This window comes from Aulonocara stuartgranti (genome assembly GCF_965226115.1).
Source record: "Aulonocara stuartgranti genome assembly, chromosome: 7".
Taxonomy (NCBI): Eukaryota; Metazoa; Chordata; class Actinopteri; order Cichliformes; family Cichlidae; genus Aulonocara; species Aulonocara stuartgranti.
Genome location: NC_138945.1, coordinates 55,957,243 through 55,979,569, shown reverse-complemented (window position 1 = coordinate 55,979,569; position 22,327 = coordinate 55,957,243). Strand labels below are relative to the sequence as shown.

Sequence of the window (22,327 nt, the reverse complement as noted above, 5' to 3'; positions counted from 1 at the left end):
CTACCACGGTTCCACCATACTGAGAAAGTCAATAATGCAAGCCCAACAACTTCTCACACAATTGAGCCCTGTGGAAAATCTATATGCTCTGCTGCTCTATGTCTTTATGGTGCCGTTTTAGAAAGAGGCCACCTGATTTGTTAGAGTTTTGTCCTCCACTTTTAACTAATCCCACAGAATTGATTATTAGCACCGACAGCATCGTTTAGCTTCCAGCAGCAGCCTCCACAGAGTAGATGTAGCGTGGGATGTTTCCTGTGTGTTCAGTATAGGAACTAAGTGCAAGCCTCGTGGCCATTTACCTGCTTTGTAATTTGTTTTGTGCTCCACCTCATGAACATGCAGGGACTCCTGTAAGAGCCCAACCAGGCTGACCGCTATGCATGGGCTGTTTGTGTGGAGCAGGTCATGTGGGATATTATACTAGATTGCCTTCCCAGAAAATAATTCTGCCAGGTGCTCTATTGGGCTTTTTTTCTTCTTCTGTGTATTTGTCAGACAGGATCGTGTAGAGTTACACAGAGAAAGAGAGCTGTTTGAATACACAAATACATTCGCCCATCTCTCTTTTTAATTAAAGTAACAACAAAAAAATAGCACAGGTACTCCCTTTGCTATTATTTGTTGCACTTCCAGAAGAACATGCACTGTTGCCGGATTCATCTTTGATAACGAAATATATATGTTCACTTATTTAGAAGCTATATTCAAAAGAACGCTTTTTTTTCTCAGTGTTAGCATAAATGTCATCATATACTGCTACTTAAAAAAATGTTTCTCTGCTTGACACAATGGGGAAATGTTGAACAGAACAGTTTTCCTTTTGAGTAAAGAGTAGTGTGATTTTAGTTTTTTAACAGTCGAGTATTGCAGAGACCTCAAAGGGCTAAAAAAATTTTTTTAAAGAGTCCACATAAAGTTTAAATTAGAATTAGCTTCTTTTCTTAGAGCCGTTCACCTAGAGTGCCGGTATTTGTAACAGAACTCCTTGTTTCAGCTGAGGCTTTGTAAAACACCATGAATTGTTGATGTCGGAGTGTTCGCTGCAGCCCGGGCTGGAATGTAAATAAGAAGCTGGTGGCTGGGGCAGCGTTTCAAGGGTCAGGCTCACTTCAGTTTCACATGGATGCACTGTTTGCACATCTCCTGTACACCTTAGAGAGAAGGCTAAAGTTTTACATTCTGACCAAAAGAAGAAGAAAGACACAGTGCAGCCAGTTTTAAGTTCTCAATACTACAGTGAGTGTGGTGACAAGTAGCGTGTAAAATTGACCATCAAAGGTTAACATGGCATCAAACTAAGATCTGTTAGTTAGCACCAAACAAAAATTCAGCTCAGTTTCATTCATTTTTGTTTATATAGCACCAGTCCACAATGATCATGTCATCTCAAGGCAGTAACTCTAAAAAAAAAATAATTTAAAGTCTTTAATTTAAACTTTACCACAAACTAAACTCACCGTCACTGACAAATTCAGCTGTTGTCAAGAAACAGCAATCTCAACACTGATTAATAACCACTTTCCTAAACAGCGCTTAACTAATTTATTAGCCCACCTGTCATAAAAACATGAAAATACAAATATTTTAGAGATCTTTGACTTTAGAAATGATTTAAGTCTATTTAAAACAAAGAAATTGTATTTTTATTTCCAGGCAAATAGCAGCAGAATTCATGTTAACAATTAATCGCACATAACATTCAACCACTAAAACTATTTTTTCCAGTCAGGAAAAGTAAATGGCTAAAAATATTGAGCTTTACTATTTTACTATTATTTTATTTTACTATTTTTCCTGCAATTTTGTAGAACAGTACATTTGAAAATTAACAGATAACTGAAATAATCATATTTTAGCATTGAAAATATAATGTTGATTAAAGAGCTTTCACATACTGGTGGATTAAAAATGACAGAAACATAAAACATTTTTTGGTAATTATAATGTAATTATTGGTACCCTAACCCAATGTCAACATCTGGACACAATGCATGTGAACTCCGAACAATGTTTCTATTGCAATTCTTCTAATAGTTGTTAAATTATTATATTGTGTAAATTTTCAGTTTTAAGTAAATTTTGTAGTTCACACGTAGCAGTGTGAACACTGCCGTATGAAAGCAGTGTTAATGAGGCCGGGAAAACATGTTGAGATGACAGCAGTTTAATGACTTCCATGACAATATACAGGCACTGGTGTAATCACAACTAAATGTCAGACAACATAAGGCCTGGTGCATAATGGCTTCAAATTGATATCTCTCTCTTGCTTTAATTATGAAATGCAAATTTTGCTTAAAAGGTATTGATTGTAGTTTAAAGGAAGAGCAAGCCGTCAGCCTGAAAAGTGAAGAGAGGACCCTGGAGTCACAGCAGACTGAACATGTGCATGGGGAGGGGTTTGCTTTGTGAAATAAAAGCCAGGGAGGATCTTTCTGGTTAGCTGCCTTACTTTGTCTTACATAAAATGAGATTAGGGATTAAGTAAGTACAAGGTTGGGATGATTATCAGTTATGATTGCTACTATTTAGATGCAGACTTTGGTCATTAATCAAAGCAGTTAGTCCCGGACCTGTGAAGCAGATTTCCAAGTAACTGAATCCCCAGAGTCAGGTGTGTCACTCAGTTTGGGAAGCAGGAGATGAACCGGTGCAGGGAGCCGGACTGTGGATAGCTATCTATCATGGACAAACTAGGCTTCCGAGAGCAGAGTGACAGGTCTTGCACACAGAGCTAAGCGGCATGCCAGGCTGGGACGTTTTAACCCTGGAGACACTGCACCCTCTGGCTGGCCTTCCCAGGAGAATGAATGTTATTGCTTGGGATTCAACATGTGCTCCGGTAAACATAAACCAAACCTAGCTCATATTGCTTCACCCTCGACTGGAAACCTAACCTCAGTGACTGAATGAACCAGTATCATAATTAAATCATCAGTGCTTCGCTTTTACTGTGCCTGCAACCCTAACCACAGCAGGAGATGGGTGAAAGGAACACGGCTCTGCCAGCCGGTGATCATAGTGTAACCAAAGGCTGAATAGTGGAGCATGGCAGGAGCCAGTAGGGCAACAGACACCCACCTAACACCCACTTAGACCTTATCTGGATATCTGTGCTATCATTCTTTTAGTTACTCCTACATTATCCTTACTTACCGCAGCCCTTTTGAACATTGTTCATTACAATTGAGAAGAAAGGTGCAGATTTACTTATTAGCCTGCACATTTTTAAACCTTTTCTGTGTTTTTTACCCAGTTGTTTCTGGTTTTACCTTTGAATTTCCAATCCTCAAGCTCCTGTCAAAGCTCAGCTCGCACACCCCACATATCTAGATTTATGTGACGATCGTATGGTGTGATTTCTTTTTTTTTTAGTGGCATATGGCATGAAGTTATGATTAAAACTGCAATGGACAACTTTCCCCTCCCCTGTAACCCAGATGGCAGCTGAACATCATCAAGAGCTCCCACTCTGTGGACTTCTGGTTTCACGGTAGCTGCTTACAAGATAGTCTAATATGAATGGGGCCCTATGGAGCTGTAGCCAAAAATGCTCATTATTGTTTCAATAGGAGTCAATACAATAGATATAGTTTTTAGGTTTGAAATAAATGTGCCTTTCTGTTAGTATTATGCATGCCACAGCACCTCAACCACTTCACAGCATGCAGCATTTTGATTTTATACACAAAGCAGCGGTCGCTGTTGGATTATGTTGTGATTTAATTCAGCTCCTAACATTTCCTGTAGCTGCTGTTTGCAAACAGGTGCCATCAAAGAATTATGTCATCTCAAATCCTTAATATAACTGCTAATCAGCATTTGGAGAATGCTAAAGTTTAGTCAGTACTGGCATGTTAGAGAAAATAATTAACTTTTCTTTTCAACTGTGTGCTGCAGCAGCACAATAGCTTATTCTTTATGTGGTGAAAGAACGCAATATCACTAAAGCAATGTATCATTAATATTATACAGGTTACAGCTGACTAAATAGAATTCAAATTAGATAACAAAACATTGTAACTTTCAGTACCAACATTTTCTTTTGTCTCTCAAACACAACAATCAGCTGGAGCCATCAGACAGTGAATGATCTGAAATCCACAACCTTCAGCAAACTCTGCAGGTAGGTTTGCTCGCTCTTACTTCAGTAGCTAATGGCATGTTGCACTGCATGTCTAATGACTGAGACCCTATCAGAGCTCATCCTGTCGAACAGAGGATATTAAGGAAGGTAGTTACAAAAGCCAGACTTTAATTTGACCTCTGCCTGCCCTTTTCTCTAGTGAGGTGGCTCCGAGAAGCAGGCCGGGAGTTTGGGCAGTTGGTGATGAATGACTGTATTTGGTGGGCAGATTGCTACAGTTCCACACTAATTGAGGGGGTCAACACAAAGAGCAAATGTGGTAATTGAGTCACTTGACTGTGGCTGTTGAGCTTACCGCAGTTCTTTTGACCCTGTAGCCCGGCCTGGAGTCTCCCACTGAGCCCTGTCTGTTTTTGTTCTCAAAGATATTATTGTCTGTTTTATTAGTTCTTTTTATGCACATCTTCAGTTGTCTGAGGGAGGTTTATTGGACTCTAAGTGCTGCACAGTTTTTATTAGAATGATTAAAAGCAGTCAACAGTATATAGAGCTGTCCTGTGGTCGGGAAAAGTCTAAGCTTCAGGTGACCTTTATGTTGTATTTTCTCACCAAAAATATGCTTCATCCCCATCATTTATACTGGAATCATGTAAAGAGATTTCTTTTATTAAGCTACAAGTGCAGGGAGAAAAGCCTTTCTGATGAACCCATGACCATGTGAGTGTTGCATTGAGAAACACTGGAAGAAATGTCAGCATACCTTTTAAATTTATCTGTGTGAGTTTTATTAAAGTTTTCAAATTTTCAGAATATGAGTTTTTAGTGAGAATGAGTTTGACCAATTAAATGATAAAGGTCTGAAGATTATTGGACTGTCTATGCCAAGCATGCTAAACTACACATGTGCTGCAATATCCTTTTACCAACTCTATTACTATATTGCTACACATGTTATAGTTTTACTTCACTGGAAGTCTGATGGTCTTATTTAGTGTTTTCATGAATAACTCCCGAGTCCATGTACATTACTCGCTTCTACTTTTGCTGTTTTGGCAGTGTTAAAAAAAGCAGCTGCACAATGAAACAGGACTTTACATTATCTGTTTTTCTTCTGATTATATATTTTATTATTTCTTTCTATAAAACTTTAGAAAATGTGAAAATGACATGATCTTCTCATGTCATATTTTTCTAATCTACACTTGAAGATCAAGAAGATTTTTTAGGATTTACATATACATATATTTTAAAAAATGCAAATATTTATAACATAAGAGGCTTCAACTAAATAATAATTGCCACTAAAACATGTTTATTATAAAAAATAATTGCTGGTTGACTCTGTTTTAGGTCATATATTTAAATTAAAACAAATAATAATAATTTTCTCTGCTGATTGTATCATCTACTCCGTTTTCCTTCTCTTTGGTAGATCGCCTTAAATAACATCTGTGTGTTTGTTTGTTTTTATGATGTTCTAACTTCTTCTTTTGCGATATTTTGGCTGAGCCACCCTCCCGTTTTTATTTTGCCAGAGGAGTCATCTTTGTGGTGTTATTGGATGGAGTTTAATGGATCTGTTGGCCTTTGCATTTGCTTTGCTCCTGAAACATGTGCTCAGCTGAGACTTGGGCAGAACACCATCCATTTACACCTAATGGCCAATGCCTTTGGATGTGTTGAGTTGTGAACAAACCTCTCACTGTGCACGCGTGTGTGTGTGTGTGTGTGCGTGTGTGAAAAGCTACAAGGACAAATGCATTCTGCATTTAATGAGTGTGGGCCAAAGGGAACCTGGGTAGTTAAAACTGAGAGTTGGCGAGACTATTTTGTCCCTTGTTACCTGACTCTTCTGTTGCACCTTTAAACTGCAACATGCCACTAAACTACTCTGATGGTCTCGCAGGACAGATGTAGAGGCTGCAATCCTGTGCGAATGGGATTGATGGACCACATTAAACTCTGAGCTTCATCCTGCTTAAATGCTTTTGCACTCTAAATCTTTTCTGCTATATCGCACTGTGGTAAGAGCACAGACTGTAAAAGGTTTATCCGAGAGATTGCTGGACTGTCATTTGAACTGTATATGTGGTTGATATGTATGCCTATTTATTTTCTTAAATGCATGGGTAGAAACAAAGATGAGATTTCTTTGTTTATCTTGGCACATCTCCCAAAAGCCTTTTAAATGTCCGCCCTTCTCCTCAAATCCTCCTTACTCCTAAGATGTGATTGTTTGAACGCACAGAAATATGGATGTTGTAATTACTATTTGCGCAAACAAGACAGCAGCTTCATTGATATGCTGCCACTGATAAGACAAGAGCTTGGCAGTGAGACAATGGTTGAGGCCACCAGGGGCTCGCGAGCACCAGGGACGTAGGACCGTCCTGCCTCCTTCGTCAATGCAGACAACCAACAAAAGCGGCCTGTCATTCACGGCACACGAGCGTTTTTAATTAATTTTCACTCAGCTCTCCTCGGAGTGCTTATGTGGTGATGTTGACCCCCAGATCTGAATGTAGATCTGAATGTAGCTTTCTCTTCGTCTCTGCCCGTCAGAAGGTCAGCAGTGCAGTCATCCTAAACAGAAGCCCCATTTTCTATAGTCCTGGACTCATGAGGTTGTTAACATTGTCCTAACCAGGGACGTGTTAGAGGTCAGTGGGGAAAATCGCAAGAAGGCTTGTGTAAGAGCATGCAAAACATGATAAACAGTACGGACCCGCATCGACGATCTGTGTAGAATTCAGTGATGTTGCGACCTGTAAAAAACTGCCAGCACAATCTACCTATTAGCCTTTACAACAACGTAATGCACACATCCTTATGCGGCATTAAGACTATACAGAGAAGGGTTTTAATGATGTTCTCGCCATGCATAAGTGCAAATCTGGGTGGCCTGTGGATAAGCCGGATCAGGGTTGATCAAATTGCTATTGTCTTAAAGCCATTCTGATTCGGATTAGTTCACAGGAGTGGTCACACCCGCTTGGTCTGTAAATCTATAGGTCCTTATGTTTCCACCTTGCACTCCCACCAGGCTTTGTGATCTGCCAGGGCTTTGGAGGATGAAAGGAAGTGGGATCTTGTTATTCTTTTTTGAATGTACCAACTGTGTTCAAGGGAGCTTTTGAAATAAGTGCCCTTGACCTATCCTTAGGTTTATCTCCCCGTGTCTTTGCCGTCCCTCTTTTGTCTCTGCAGGGGGCTGAATTTAGTCTGATTAACTAATGACGGCAATGCTGTTAGAAATTAAGGTTTTGGGGTGACCGCAGGGTTTTCTTCAAAGTCCCGTCATCCTGCAGGTGGCTCTTCACCTTGGCTTTCCATGAGGAGATTAAACTTGCAGTTCACCTGATCTGCTTACTTACATCTCACCCATGGCTGTAAAAGCAGTGTTTTGATCATACCCTCTAGACCTTCATCATTTTTATTCCATGGTCTTGCCCACTGCCTCCCCTGCACCCCTATGCAATAAAACCAAATTCAAAGGAAGAAGCTACTGAAAATATCTTTAGAGTAGCTTTAATGCCATTCTTTGAAAAATATTTAACCATCTTCTGATGAGTGTTTTTTGGGGGGCTAATCAAGGGTGGCATTATTTTAGCCAGCTTTTCAGTCTGGCCCGGGTGGCTGGGTAAGATGTCCTCTGGTCTCTGAAAGGTTTAGAACTAATAGTGGACCATTTTGCTCACAATTAATAGAGCTCCCCATGAGACCAGAAGCCTATAGACTTGTGGAAATACTGTAGCAGCCTTCAGGCAGCTAGCTAGATGTGGCTTTCTTCCCCGTCACTCACATTTGTCGTAATGGCACGAGAGCCTCACTGGCTATTCCCCAATGCTGTGTGTATGCATGAGTGTGTGTGGAGCCCACTGCCCCAAGCATGTCTCATTTCAAAGTGCTGTCACTCCCTGCTTCCTGGCATCTATTAACACCCACCATTATCATGCTAATCTACATTGTATGATTACATAAAGTAATTTATGCACAGCTCTATCCCATGTCTGCACAGAGAGGCATGCTGCTATTGTTGAATGTTTTAAAAAGAACATTTCATGATCGTTGCATTCACTTTATTTCCTCGCTTTTTGAATCTTCTCACACTTTTCACTCTAGTCGTCTTACTTTATCAACAAAATCCTTAAAAGCTCTTACGAAGGTTTGAAGGCCTCTACCTACTGGGAAAATAATAGCTAAAACCACTAAGTGAACCACGCTGCTTTGTTCATGAAGAGGGGATGAGTTTAGATCAGTTTCCTCGCAGTCCTCTTTAGCTCCATATCGGAAATGGCAAGAATGTGTTTTCTGTTGAAAGCAGAGGGCAAGAGATGAGCTCTCTTCCTCATTTATTCACAGCTAGTGGAGTAATTAGGAATGCAGAAGGCTGTTAAATTAAAACTGAATTGCACTTATTAACATTTTAACTACCAACCCCACCCTCTTTAGACACTAAACAAGGACAGTTTCAGCTCTAATATGCCTGAAGAATCCCGCTGAGGGGACTTTTTATGTATCTCTAAAACAAAGACGTTCTTTAAAGTAAGATCTCCCTTTTGTTTAAACAACCAAGCATTTAACATTCAGTGTAATATGCCCAGGCTTCCTCCATGCTGTCAGGAGACACACCACCAGAGCTTCTCAAAGTCTCTGCTTAATGGAACACTATTTGTGGTCAGATTGGATAGCTAATGGTGCTCCCTTTGAGGGTAACTCTCCAAATTAAATAGCATGGATTCACATCTGTCAGACAAAACCAGGAGGCTCTTTGTAATCAATGACCCAAACCAAGAGAGGCTCCACAGGGGGAACCTCCGCTATGATGGCAGAAAGCATAAGGAGCCACCAGGGAAGGAGGCAGCTCACCTGCTCTAACAACCACTGTGCTGGGCTTGTGGAGAGCATGCTAGAACCTGGAAGGGAGCATCGGCAGGGTTAATGTACATTTATAGAACAGGTCAAACTACTTAAGCCAGGCACTGATTTATAATGCAGGAGTGCAATGTGACTAAACTGTAAAGGGAATTCTTGTTTTTCTGTGCAAACATTGCCGTCGGTGTTGTGTTAAAATGTTGAACCCCATTAATTTTATCACTCCCCCTCTCTTGTTTCTCTACGTCTCTAAATTTTGTTTGGAGGAGAGACTAGCAAGGCCTCCCGCTGTTGCGGAGAATTTCCTCTCGTTGTTAATTTTCCCTGCTCCATATGGCGCCACAGACACTTCACCTGCAGGCTGTAGCAGGCCGTGCAGCAGCCAGCAGACATCCTCGGGCTCAGGCTGTCATTTACACAGGCCTGTGCATCTGTCTGAGCAGAACAGAGCGCAGCAGAATGGAAACAGCTCTTCCGTTCTCACCTCACCGCCTGAGACCAGCACCAGCTACCTGACGAAATCAGATACTGTTTCTGAAATACACTGAAATGCAATAAGGAGGCAGCAGCAGGTTAAGACAAGACGCCGTCTTTGTAGCGGGCTCATGCCCTGAACCGGCACTTTGGAAAAGTCCAGCTGGAAAAAAGCCAGCGAGATCATGCCAGACGTCTGCATGCGAGTCTGTCAGTCTGTCTTTGAGCACGTGCATGCATGTGTGTCCACAGTGCGTGTGTGTGTGTGTGTGTGTGTGTGTGTGTGTGTGTGTGTGTGTGTGTGTTTTCAGGGGACCTGAAGTTTGCCTATGGCAGAGCTATGGAAGAGAGCATTTCATCCTGGTTTGTCATTGATTAGAGAAGGGTCTTTAATTCCTTCCCACCCCATGTTGTGATTCATTTGCATTTGTGTCAGGAGGTAATGGAGTTTTGCTCCACGGTTTGCTCTGAAAATCTTGAAGATGTGGTCTAATGTGCATGCAGCCGCTAGCAAAGAGCTTTCTGATTTATTAGGTCTCTTGTGTTGGCTCATTTTTTCCCATCTTCCTTATCGTAGGACTCTGTGCTTCTCAAACACAGAGGAGCGAATACTGTAAAAAAAAAGAAAGAAAGAAAGAAAGAAACTCTCAATATGCTTGTAATGATTATTATTTTACAGAAGAAATTTGCATCCAAAACAGACACACAATTTTGTAATAGAACTGTACAGCAGTTTTCTATTCCGCTTACATTAATTTAAAACGTTATATGATGTATATGTTTTATTTACTGCAAAATCTCAACCATTATAAGCTCTCAGTGACATAAATTTGAAAAAATATATATATAAAAAGAGGAAAACCTATAGCCCATATCATAAATATATCAGCAAAAGTAAAATAAAATATCTCTAAATGCTCATAACAAGCACTGTGAATTTACAGTCTTTGTTTTTTTTTTCTAAAAATGATTTTAGAAAAGTGCAAACATCCGTTTTTTTAAATTATGTGACAGTTTGTTAATTAGTGTCTGATAATTCTTCGAGTCTTTTGCACTAATTTACTGCAGTGAAAGCCGTGAGATGTCCCTCATCATCCCAGCACATGCCCTCATTTTCCATGAATCTTAAAGGGTTCCTGTTCACAGAGGTCTGATTTTCCCATTATGTCGGAGATGAGATATGAGGTTAAGGGAAGCGCCTGGATTGGCTGTGGGTTGGTAAGTTGGTCTGGTTTTCTCTGCAAAGTTGGGAAAATGTGGTGATAAAATTTGTCAGCCTCTGGGGGAGGCCGTGTTCAGGGTCACGGCTAAATCTGTGTGCCATGGGCAAAAGGCTAGCCCATAATTCCAGCACAGACGAGCGGAGAGCTGACCTCACTACAGCTGAGGCCAAGCCACACTGATTTCAGCCCACCTGCTGGATAGTCAGTGGGATAACAATGGAGGCGAGGGAAGAGACAGGGGTCTCTCACTCTCTCTTCTTTTCTCCTTTTCTTCTCGGTCTGTAGAGAAACCTAAATGTCCTTGCACATTGGCAGACTCGCAGCTTTTTCTTCATTTCCTCCTCAAAAGAATGCAGCTGTTCACATAACAGCGCCGTGCTTTTCAAGTAGCAAATGGAATTTTCAAGGAATCCCTCCACATACTCAGTCTATCAAAGAAAGAACTCAATAAACATCAAAAACGGCAGAACTCGCACTCTTACAGTTGCTGTTTATGTTAATCCACATATTGATTTTCTATTATATCAAAGTGTTGCATCAACATGCAATCACATTAATACATCTTACCTATTGTGAGTCATGGCTCATTCAACTGATAAATATGTAAATTAAGATGTTTTATAGTTGATGGCCAACATTAATCTCATTTGGATGTCTTAAACCAAATTAAATGAGAAAGGGTAGCTCATAGCAGTTTGGAAAGAGTGTTGCAAATTCATCTCTGAATTAAAAAGGAAATGAGCAGGGGATAGAGCTCGCTTTTTTTTATTACAAATGTTAATGAAAAATGTTATTGACTTGAACAAATGGAAAATACACCTGGAAATGTATATTAAAACCCCCTTTCCAATTTCTCTCTCTGTGTAGTTTGCAATTATAGTTATTTCAGCAATAGTGGGGGAATTAATTTTGCGTGCAGACTGATAATGTTAGCAGTGTAAAAAGAATGGATATTGTGTTGGATAGGGGGTCTCTAGGTATTTAGAAGGAGGGGAGAGAGCAAAGCTTTATTTAATTGAGAGAATGAATCAATAACAGCTGCGGCGCTTTGTCAGAGAAGGCCTTGCGAAATGAGCAAGTAATTTAATGTGGACAATCCAAGGCCAGGTGGATGGTTGATTGAAGGAGTGTATTCGTGGTGGAAGACCATTAGCTGTAGCTAGATGCAGGTGGGCATCTTAAAAACTTAACAAGTTACAAGGACAAGCACTTCCATTGACGCTACGTTTTTAGTTGTGGCTGAGAAGTATAGCTGTTCTTTCTCCTCACTAGATGATGACAAGATCACTGGCTGCTTCTTTGTCTCTTAACATATCTTGACCAAATATCCTTAAATCCACAATTAAGAATGTGAAGTTTCAGAGTATCCATCCAAGTGATGCCGCTTTAATGGTAAATAACAATCCTCCACTTCATCCTGATAGGGATATTTTTTTTCTTCTTGATCTAAGTTTCTGGAAACTCTTTTTCTCTGTTAGAACAGTTCTTACTGTTTATAAGTAGAAAGAAAAATAGTTTTTCCTCGCTAGTTACATCTTACAGTTCAGTTTCATTGTTGCTGGATGCTGGCAAATGTTTTTTTTTTTTTTCTTCAGATCTCACGTATGCATCATTGCTCTCAGGCCATCACTGAAATCCTTTCTAGAAAAATCAATCTTTAAGGTAAATTAGTCTCCCTGCGCACTGGCAGGCATCCCAGTATGTAAATTCATGTGCTAATTCACAACATGATTTCATTTCAACTTTCAAGCAAATGAGATTTTAATTGAAAATGAGATCTTCCATAGAGTTTCTCACTGGAGATGTGCAGCAGGGGAATGGTACTTTTCGCAGATTGTTTTAAGAGGCACGAACACTTTTGTTTTTAATCTTCCGAGCCATTTTGCAAAAAAAAAAAAAAAAAAAAAAGAAATACACACACACACACACACACACAAAAGACATTGCACATTTCTCAGCATTTCCTCCACAACCTGCAGGTTGGCGAAAAGGCAATGTGAAATTAACATTGCGCTTCAGCTCCTTGTCCGTATGAAAAGGTGGGCTATTAGCGTATGTGTGTGTTTTCATTATGTTAATGGTGTTAACACATGGCCGCAGATTGCCACCAGTGGTGCAGTAATTTTGTCTTGCTGATCATAAAGTGTCCGAGTGGGTCATTTTGATTATGACACGCTAATTACATATTGCTTTGCCTCTTTGTGTATTCTTCCCCTCAAACTCAGAGCGACCTACAGTCTTTAATGGTAAGCTTTTATGCGTTGGAGGGAAGAAAATAGCAGGAAAAGATCTCTGTCTATGTTCCTGACGGCTATGCTGCATGCATGCTTCACTGCTTCCCTTTAAACTTCCTAAATTGTGTTTCACAATAAATAGATGCCCAAGCCCTTAACTGCCAGTATTAGATTAGATACCATTAGATGTAATAGAAAATTCTCTCCCTGTAATATTTTCATAAGAGTTTGAGGCATTTGATTAATCTGACCACATTTTATTGCATTAATGATTTTTTTTCCTTCCCACTCTGCTGTAAAGACATTGTATACAGGCTAATGCTGTTTTCTCTCTCCCCACTCTGCTCGCTCTCATTCATCCTCAGCCGTTATTGCAATGCATTGTTGATGAGGTGAGTCGGCGTCTTATGTGCTTTCACTCCTAAAGTCATTCCTAATGGAGTGGAAACCTTATATTTTGTTTCCTAATGAAGCACAGGAGTGGCAGACAGCTCCGCTTGGGCTGTCCTTTGGCTGCCTGCAGGTTGAAGCCACCGGGCCGAGCCTCGCTGCTCTGAGGGAGACAGCGGGGGATGCTGGGCCGGGGCAGCAGACAGCTTATGCATGAACTTATACACAGGATGCGGGAAGTCTTAAAGAAAAAAATCTTTTAAAATACTCCATTGGAAGTAGAGGTGCGGATTTAGAATTTAACTTAAGTAAACATATGAACTTCAACACTCTGGTACAGTGGTTAGCAGCGTGGCCTCACAGGAAAAGGGTCCTGGGTTTGAATTCACCCGCCAGCTAGAGGCTTTCTGTGTGGGGTTTGTATGTGCTCCCTGTTTATGGGAATGGGTTCCCTCCAAGTTCTCCGGCTTCCTCTCATAATCCAAAGACATACATGTAGTGTTAACTGGTTATTCTAAAACATCATTGGGTGTGAATGTAAGCATGAATGGTTGCCTGTCCAAGGTATACTGTGCCTTTTGCTCTATGATAGCTAGGATAAGGTCTAGGCCTCATGACACTTGACTCCTATGACCCTGAACTGGTCATATTTGGTTGGCTGGATGAAAGTGTGAGAGCAGCATCAGCAAAATATGCGTTAATTATGAGTAGTTAAAGAAACCATTAAATAGCAGATATTTTTATGAGTGTCATGTTTTAATGCCATAATTGGATGATCAGATGTTAATCAGATTTTGTAAACGAATCTGTGGTTTTGTGTCATATCTGTCTATTACATACATAATGAAGGTACAGCCAACATGATTTTACTTTAATTGAACTCGAACGCTGGGGGAAACAGCTAACCTTGCGTTGGAGAACAGCATCTCTAATTTAATTGGCACTAAAACTGAAGTGTAAAAATAAGTTGGCGCACTCACACGTGTTCTTTGTTCGTGCTAAGCTAAGCAAACTAGCTGCTCAGTCTAGCTGCAAGTGCCTTAATTAACTCTCTGATAACTTGTAGCTGCATCTGTCAGATGCTGTAACATCTCCATTTTAAACAGTGTAGCAAAGTAGAACACAGAAGAACTCAAGTGAAGTACAGCTCGCTTTAAATCGATATACTTTCAGCTATCAGAAACATCTGTAGTTTATAAAGGAAAGAAAATACAAGAAAAACTGAACCGTTGAGGGGTCGCTGCCTTTTTTTTTTTCTTTGTCTCTGAAAATTAATGCAAAGTTGTTCTGAGTGATCACCTGCTTCCTAAAATTAAACATTGTATTTAACACAGATCCCACATCCTGTGGGAGATAACGGATACCACTGTCCACAACAATTATCCAAAAATCCAGTGAAGTATCATCTCCTGAATAGTTCACATAATGGACCAACACCTCACTAACTAACTTTATGTTGTTTTTTCCCCCTTTTTTGTCACCTCTCTGCGCATCAGTGCATTAACACATCGGATTATTCATTCAGATCTGCATCAGAAATCGAGGATTTCGTGACCCCAGTCGCTGCTTTAATGCTGTGTTCAGCCAGAACTGAAGCGGTGATGGCTCTGCGCACTCAGAGTCTGTGGAAAATCTGAGCTATTCTGAGCTGAGGTTTCACAGCAAGGTCACTTTTAAAACAAAATGTCTCCCCTGCTATCTAGGTCACAGCACATTCTGTTACTTTCTCCGAAACTTCCTCCCTTCCTTCCTGCAGCTTATAATTAAACACACACAATTATCCCAAATTTAATGGGATTTCAGAACCAGGCTTTTATTTAAGAGGTAATGAATAATATTTTAATTGCATATGTAACTGTGAGATCGAAATGTGCTCCTCTCATCACGTGTAATTACTATGCCACATTTTTCTCGTGTAATATTCTATGAATGCGATCAATAACTGATGAACATCTTTTTGTATCAGTTATTAATTATGAAATGTTCCAGGAGGATGAAAAAGAAGAGGCATAGGTGCACTGAAAACATATGGACTGAGTCCTTTTGTTTATTGATCTCTGTAATTAATGATATAATGCATGTCACTGAAGTAGTTTGACCTCTGAACCGATCATTATTCGGAGTGTAGCAGCATCAATCAAACTGCGCTTTTCTCAGATCTATTTCTGAACACCCCCTTAGGGACAGACAAAGCACCCACTGTATCCTCATTTCTATTCAGCTGACCGTGGCCTTAGTATGAATGATTTAGACATCTGTACATCAGACACAGACAGTATGAGAAGCAGTAATGTGAGATTTTACAAGCCGCTGCTGAAGTTCATAAAGAACACAGTGTTTGCTTTGCTGCCTCAAACTCCCAGAGAAGAAAAAAAAATCATTTCCTTTATAGGACTTTGGTGTATTTACTGATTTGTTGTTCTCTCTGTTCCACCTCGGAAACAACATGTATTTACTCGTCTTGGCGAGATGTTGTTTTTGTGTCCAGTAATGACAGGCTCAGTGGTGTTATTCGCCCTCTTCACATCATAATGACCAGATTGTTTGGGCTATCCGGAAAAAGCGACATGCATCACCGCCCAGCCTGGGGTCTAGAGGTGGTGTGTGGTGTTTATGTCCCACTCCAGCAAGCGTCCCAGGCTCTCCTTGGGACGGGTGTATTAGAATAAGTCATTCCGCTGTTAATTTAAATGGCTTAATACATCACTCTAAGGTGGCAGAGAGATGTGAGCGGCAGAGGGAAGGAATATGAGAGAGAGAAGCCAAGGGGTGTTTCTTCAATATCAAATGAAATTGAATCCTGTGTTACCTCACTTTTGCTGTTTCTCAAGCAGCTCCCAGGCTATTAATGGAAACCTGGAACAGGATTGGTTCAGTCTTACGGTTCTTTAATTTCACCACAGCTCCCAGATGTTAGGTCTTTGTCTCATTGCTGATCCCTTGCTGATCTATGCTGTTGTCTTTATCCCGCCTCCAGTCCGCTGTGGCTGTGTGTTGTGTTATTGGGTCAGGTGAATCTATCAAGGACGGAGAGTTGGGCAGTTCACACACCAGGGGGATAATTACAGGGTGATTGGTGTCCTCACGCTCTCTGCTCTCACTATCTTTGTCTCCTCCCTGCTAGCCTCACCCTTACATGAACGCACACAGCATGCCTGGTATTGGAAGTCGACCAAAAAAAGGAAAAAAAGAAAAGCTTCTTAGTCCCGGGATCCCGGCCCTCTTACCTTCTAGATCTCGGGGGCCCAGTTTGAACCAGCTGTGTTTGTTTGACAGAAAACATGCGCGTCATTGTTTACAGATGTTTTGCACTTATTTACACCACCTCATTGTGCAGAACACAAGAGACAGCACACTGGATTTCTGCACTACCTCCACATCTGCTGCTATTATTACCCTAACCTCCTCCCATGGATAATTCATCACCCTTACCTTCCAACCACATTCTCTTTCTGTCTTACTCAGCCTTGATTCCTCACATCTGCACGTCCTTTCACGGTCATAATGACACACTGCTCAAGTTGAATTAATTACTTTGTAAAACCCATTCCAGTTTTCACTCTTTAAGGAATAGGTTGTCATTTTGGAGGATACCCACCTTTGCGGCCCTGGTGAGAGTTAGCAACTTAGCTTAGAGGACCAATGCCGCTCTTCTGTCTGTCATTCAGACTTGAAGCTAGAGTCTAGAGTCTTAGCTTAACTTAGCATAAAGATCAATAATAGCTGGCCTGGTTTTCTCCAAAGATAAATATACTCTGAGTGTGTTTCTAGTCAAGACACTTTCACCTGTTACCATGTGGAAGGTCAAAGATTCATGAGAAATTTTCAGTTGAGTCACCAGCATGCTCACTTTTAACTCAGGGAAATAGTGAAGAAACTTAAAGCCATGCAATAATTATTTGTTTTTATTTCAGTATGAACATACACAAGCCTAACCTCTTCACAAAATATACTGGGTCAGAAAACCCACCAGATAATGAAGTCGAAGCATCCCAGTGCAATTAAATATCTCTTCTGACTATCAACTACAATACAAATATTGTGAGGTCAAATAATCCCACCACCAGCTTCTGTGTGTGTGTGTGTGTGTGTGTGTGTGTGTGTGTGTGTGTGTGTGTGTGTGTGTGTGTGTGTGTGTGTGTGTGTTGTATTTTGTTTTCTTTTTTTAATATGTTTAACAAATACTTAGCTAACCGTGGTTAGGACCCCTGTCAGTCACGTGACCAGGCGGAGTCTCTGGTTTGTACCAGCTGCTTCCTCACCTTTGCTGTGCCGGTTTTATAGTGACAAGAATGTAAATCATGCACTTAAAAAAATGTTGTCCTGTGTTGTCCTTTAAGCAACACCTCTTTACTCTCCTGCGTGTTGGATGCACCTTGTATTTCATTGTATATTTATTCGTGCGCTTTTCAAAGTTTGTAACCTTGAAAACACGCTTTCTTTGGCGAGGGGAGGGAGGCTTTTATATTTTTGTTTTAGACATTTTGCTGACAAGTATGTTGCACGCCCTCTCACCTGCATGTGATCTTGATGGAAATCTCTGGTTTTTTGTTCACGCATACGCGCGCACACACTTTGCACTTCCCGACTTTGAAAACTGCCAATAGAGCAACAGCAGGCTGTTTCAGCACTCTGGACAGTTCCTCCACAGAGACCCGCGGGGATGTTTGAACCGGAGGCTCTCCTCAGCAACACCACCACTCCCACCCAAGTAAGACTGGGGACACCAAGGCTGAGTCCAGCACTGAGATTTGCCACTTCCAGATCCTGATTGTGTGTGCGCGCACGCACAGATGACTCCACTGGAGTCACACAACCCTTCCCCCACATACGCATATCATCCACCCAGAGCTATTCTATCTGTATGGAAATTTGGGCTCCACAGCTGGAATCCCACAAAGCACTGTCATCTACTAATAGTTATTATCGCTTTGGCCTGCTCCCTCACAAAAACCCTGCAATACAAGCACATCGCATCTTTATGGTAATGCCCTACAATAACAGCCCCAAGCTATGGTGCATAGACCTTTGTTATCATTACGATAATTCCCATTCTCACTTGACTCCTCATTACACTATTGAAACTGCTCGGGGTTGGATATAGACAAATTCCTGTATCTTCCTTTATTACACTGTAGCATACAGTGATAGTGCACAGAACTTAGGGTCCCTAAATACTCAAGCAGTCCCTATAATGGCAATTTAAGAGTTGTTCTTATGAATTAGCAGCAGAGAGATCTGTTTGCTATAGCATTAAGGCGCTTTTGAACTTGGTTCTTGTTGGGGATGAACAGCGTGGAGTTTAAATGCAGATTGGATTATGTTTGACAAAACTCTGTTTATTTTTATTATACTGTAGAAAAGAAATAGCAAAATTATTTTGAGGTCCTTTTTTCTTTGTCAACTGCTTTCTTCAAGGTCAATTTTACTTCACACATTAAAAAAACTTCTATGGTCTTCTATGGTTAAAAATGAATTAATGCATATTAGGTTGTTTCCAATGTAATTTAACACATATTTGCTACAGTGTTAATATCTAGAATATATTAGTATATTACTGTCTTTTTGTCAGCATTATTTTTCGGTACTGGTGGTAAATATAGCTTTACATATCTGATCTCAAAGTTAAGTTAAATGCTGCTACGACCGTTTGATTTCTTTGTGTATTTTTAATTTTTCTTCCTTGGATTTTTCTATTTTATTTTATTTTATTACTTTTTTGTCCAGCGTCGACCAAAATCTTCATTCGCTGCCATCAGGATCGTGAACTCTGTGCTCTGAACTCTGCATCTTCATTCATGAAGCTCATTGCCTTTAGTGACTGCTTTAGCTGCATGCTCGATCTAATTGTATTACACATATTAGTATGGGCAAAATGCATCTTTGAATCAGTGTGATGTTTGCTCTCTGATGGGTGCAGAGTTCATCATGAGAAAAAAAGGATTTGAATTTGCCAGGAGGTTTTCTCTCTCTCTCTCTCTCTCTCTCTCTCTCTCTCTCTCTCTCTCTCTCTCTCTCTCTCTCTTGGCCTGTTTTTTCCAAAACAGACGAGTCTGTGATTTACGACACACGCCTTCTACGATGCGCTTCAGGTCAGCTCTATATTGCAAGCAAGGCTCAGAGAGACATGGCAGCTTGTGTCCTTGCATCTCTCCATGAATGCCCGCACAAGGCCTCTGGATTGCACAAAAAAGTAATTGCGGAGTGATGGGCACAGCTTGTCCCGTGCAGCCTGTGTCCCACACTTGAAGGCTCTCCTCGGAGCACCCTCATTGTCACATAGCCTTTTAGCACCTTTGTTCCTTCCTTCCCTCAGGACCTCACAGCTCACCGTTGGCAGATGAGTCCCTGTCTGTGACAAAAGGGTCCCTGCGCTCAGCCTCATTTGATGCTGTGATGAACTCCCCCCCCGCCCCCCCTCACTCACACTCAGCACACACACACTGCACACCACCTCCTGCGAGAAGAAATGTTCCGTTTAGCGGTGGAGGATGTGGGGGTCAGGACCCAGGGGTGGGCTTTTAGGAGACAAATAAACATCAGAGCAGGAGAGGGGTGATGACTTGTTTACACATTAGCGAGCATTTAGCAAGTCTCACTGTTTTCAGCGCGTCTCTCCGGTGGCCTCTCAAACAGCTGATCTTTCTCTTTTGTTGTCCTTCCAGCTCACGATCAACACCGGTGGAATCATGTTGAACAGTCTCAACTTGATCTTGATGCGTACCTGATCAGTCCTGGATCACGTGTCTTTTATCCATGAATTACTGCGCATCGCCCTCTCAGAGAGAGCAAAACCGGGAAGATCCAGAATAATTAGCCTGCAGCACTTTTGCCAGTGATTGTCATCAAACAGTCTCTTGCACATTTTGCGCTGCTCTTACCCTTCCAGTGTTTTTTTTTTAACCTAATCAGGCAAACACACACATACACGCATTTGAACACACTAACTCACAAACTGCATCTTTCTAATACCATCTAATGAGGTGATGACCAACCACTTGTTATAATTGCTTCAGTCTCCTTTTAATTTTCAAGCTTATTAATCATATGTAGAGTTATTTAAGAATGCATAAATTAATCTTAGATTAAAAAGCCTATCAAAGCTTCAAAACAATTAAAGAGTAAGGTAAGATTTCCCCTGGGCTGGCACTTTTATTTTAATAGAGTGTTCAGGTGATTATCATACTTTGATGCAGCACTGTGATTAATGCAGACACACTTTTAAACGAGCTGTTCTGGCTTGCACACATAAAAAGGTAGAATAAGCACGAACCTGACGATGACCTCACTGACTTTTTTTTTTTTTTTTTTTTTTTGGAGGGTGGGCTACTTTTCCCATTTCCTCGCCTGTAGGTGTGGTTGAAAATCGCTTTTTACACACCACTTCCTGCAGAGAGGGAGTCCTGCGAAATAAGTCTGTAGCATTAACAGGAGGTCGTTGTCAGTCTTTTGAATACTTGAAAGCATGCTCATTTGGAGTGGTTCAGTCTGTCAACACAACTTTTGATTCATCTGAATGTAACACCGGCTGTTAACGGGGTTTACTCTGCTGCTTCAGTGATCAACGGATATTGCCATTCAATCTGAATCTGGTTACTCATTTGAGATGAACAACACCATCGCATTCTCCTTTTTAGCAAAAATAAAAGAATATTTTTTTATCATACAATGTGGACATTAATCCCATTAATTTGCATTCGGCGAATATAAATTTCTAAAGTTTCTACTTCCACATTTAACGCTGACTGGACAGAAATCTGCATTAAATTCATAATTCTGATATCAGTAATATGCATTTTTATTAGCATTTTGCAACTGTTTTATTATTATTATTATTATTATTATTATTATTATTATTATTATTATTATTATTATTATTATTATTATTCGCGTGGTATCACATGGTACACCTCTCAGAATAAGTGAACAATTACAGATACGTTGTTATTACCGCTCTGCCCCACTGGGGTCGATGGGGCCAACGGGATCGTGTCCTGTTACCTTCATTAATATTACATGACTGCCTGTCGCAGCACTTGTGCCAGATGAAAACAATTAATCCAAACCTTTATTGGCTTTTAAAGGGTAAATGTTGGTCGTTTATGGCACGAGGCTTCACAGTTTTCTTCTCGTGGATGCCTTTCTTTCAAAAAAGAGGGAAGGACCCAAGCGAGAGATCACCAAAGTGACCTTATAGAGCAGCTGGTGATTGTCACAGCGCGCGTTTAGGCCGGGGAGCTGGTAAACGGCGTGTCCGTGGGAACACAGCACATGATGAAGGCCTGAGCGCCGTATTCATAGGCGGACGCGCACAACAATGTGTTGGGGGGTCCCTGCTGTTTTTAGCGGAATGCCTGATCCCACTGCAGCCTCCTCCGTGCATAATGCCAAATAACCCTGAGAAGGAGCAAAAAATAATGAAACGCATGTAACCGACACCACATCATGACGGAATTATGATAAAATATTATATATTTTTTTTTAATTTAAATGTATTTTTATCATATTTAAAATATAAGAAAGCCGATTGCTTTAAAAAAACAACAACAACAACAACAACAACAACGATTTATTCATTTATTTAATGTATCTTTTCTAAACACTTTACCCAATAAACCTCCAGGCTGCTTTGAGACTAAGCACTCAGATCAGCTCATCTTCATTGGTCATGAATCCATAGTTAATTCAGACTGCCTGTGTGAGTGGGAGTGTCTTGCCATAAGTTTTGCCGTCACTTGATTGCGATCGTTGTAGTGGAGTGGGGGGGCTGTACCACAGTCTGCCTGCCATGTGGACTCTGCTGCTGCTGGTGGCGCAACACAAACCATCCGCACACACTGAGAGGGGAGCAGAGAGGCGGGAGGGAGGCGGTGCTGCACGGACAACTGCGTCCCACTCCTAAAGCAAACATCTTCAAGTCCTCCAGCGCGGAGTTGTCATTGCTCCGACATTCACTTGATCACAGCTTTGTCGTTCACGGCGGAGGGGAGCTGCGCGAGCGTCTGAGGTGAGTTTGGGAACAGACTTTGGGCAGCAGATGC

General features: G+C 40.9%; 1 protein-coding gene across 2 annotated transcripts in view; it reads left to right on the top strand.

Annotated features, from left to right (window-relative positions):
• Positions 1 to 22,327, top strand: part of skor1b (SKI family transcriptional corepressor 1b) — a 31,571-nt gene that overhangs the window by 2,689 nt on the left and 6,555 nt on the right. The window contains exon 1 of one of the 2 annotated variants that reach the window (XM_082540851.1): positions 21,872 to 22,293. The exons of the other annotated variant lie outside the window; for it this stretch is intronic. The gene's annotated coding sequence lies outside the window, so the exon portion shown is untranslated. Of the gene's footprint in view, positions 1 to 21,871; positions 22,294 to 22,327 lie in introns of those variants that run through there. 2 annotated transcript variants of the gene reach the window in all.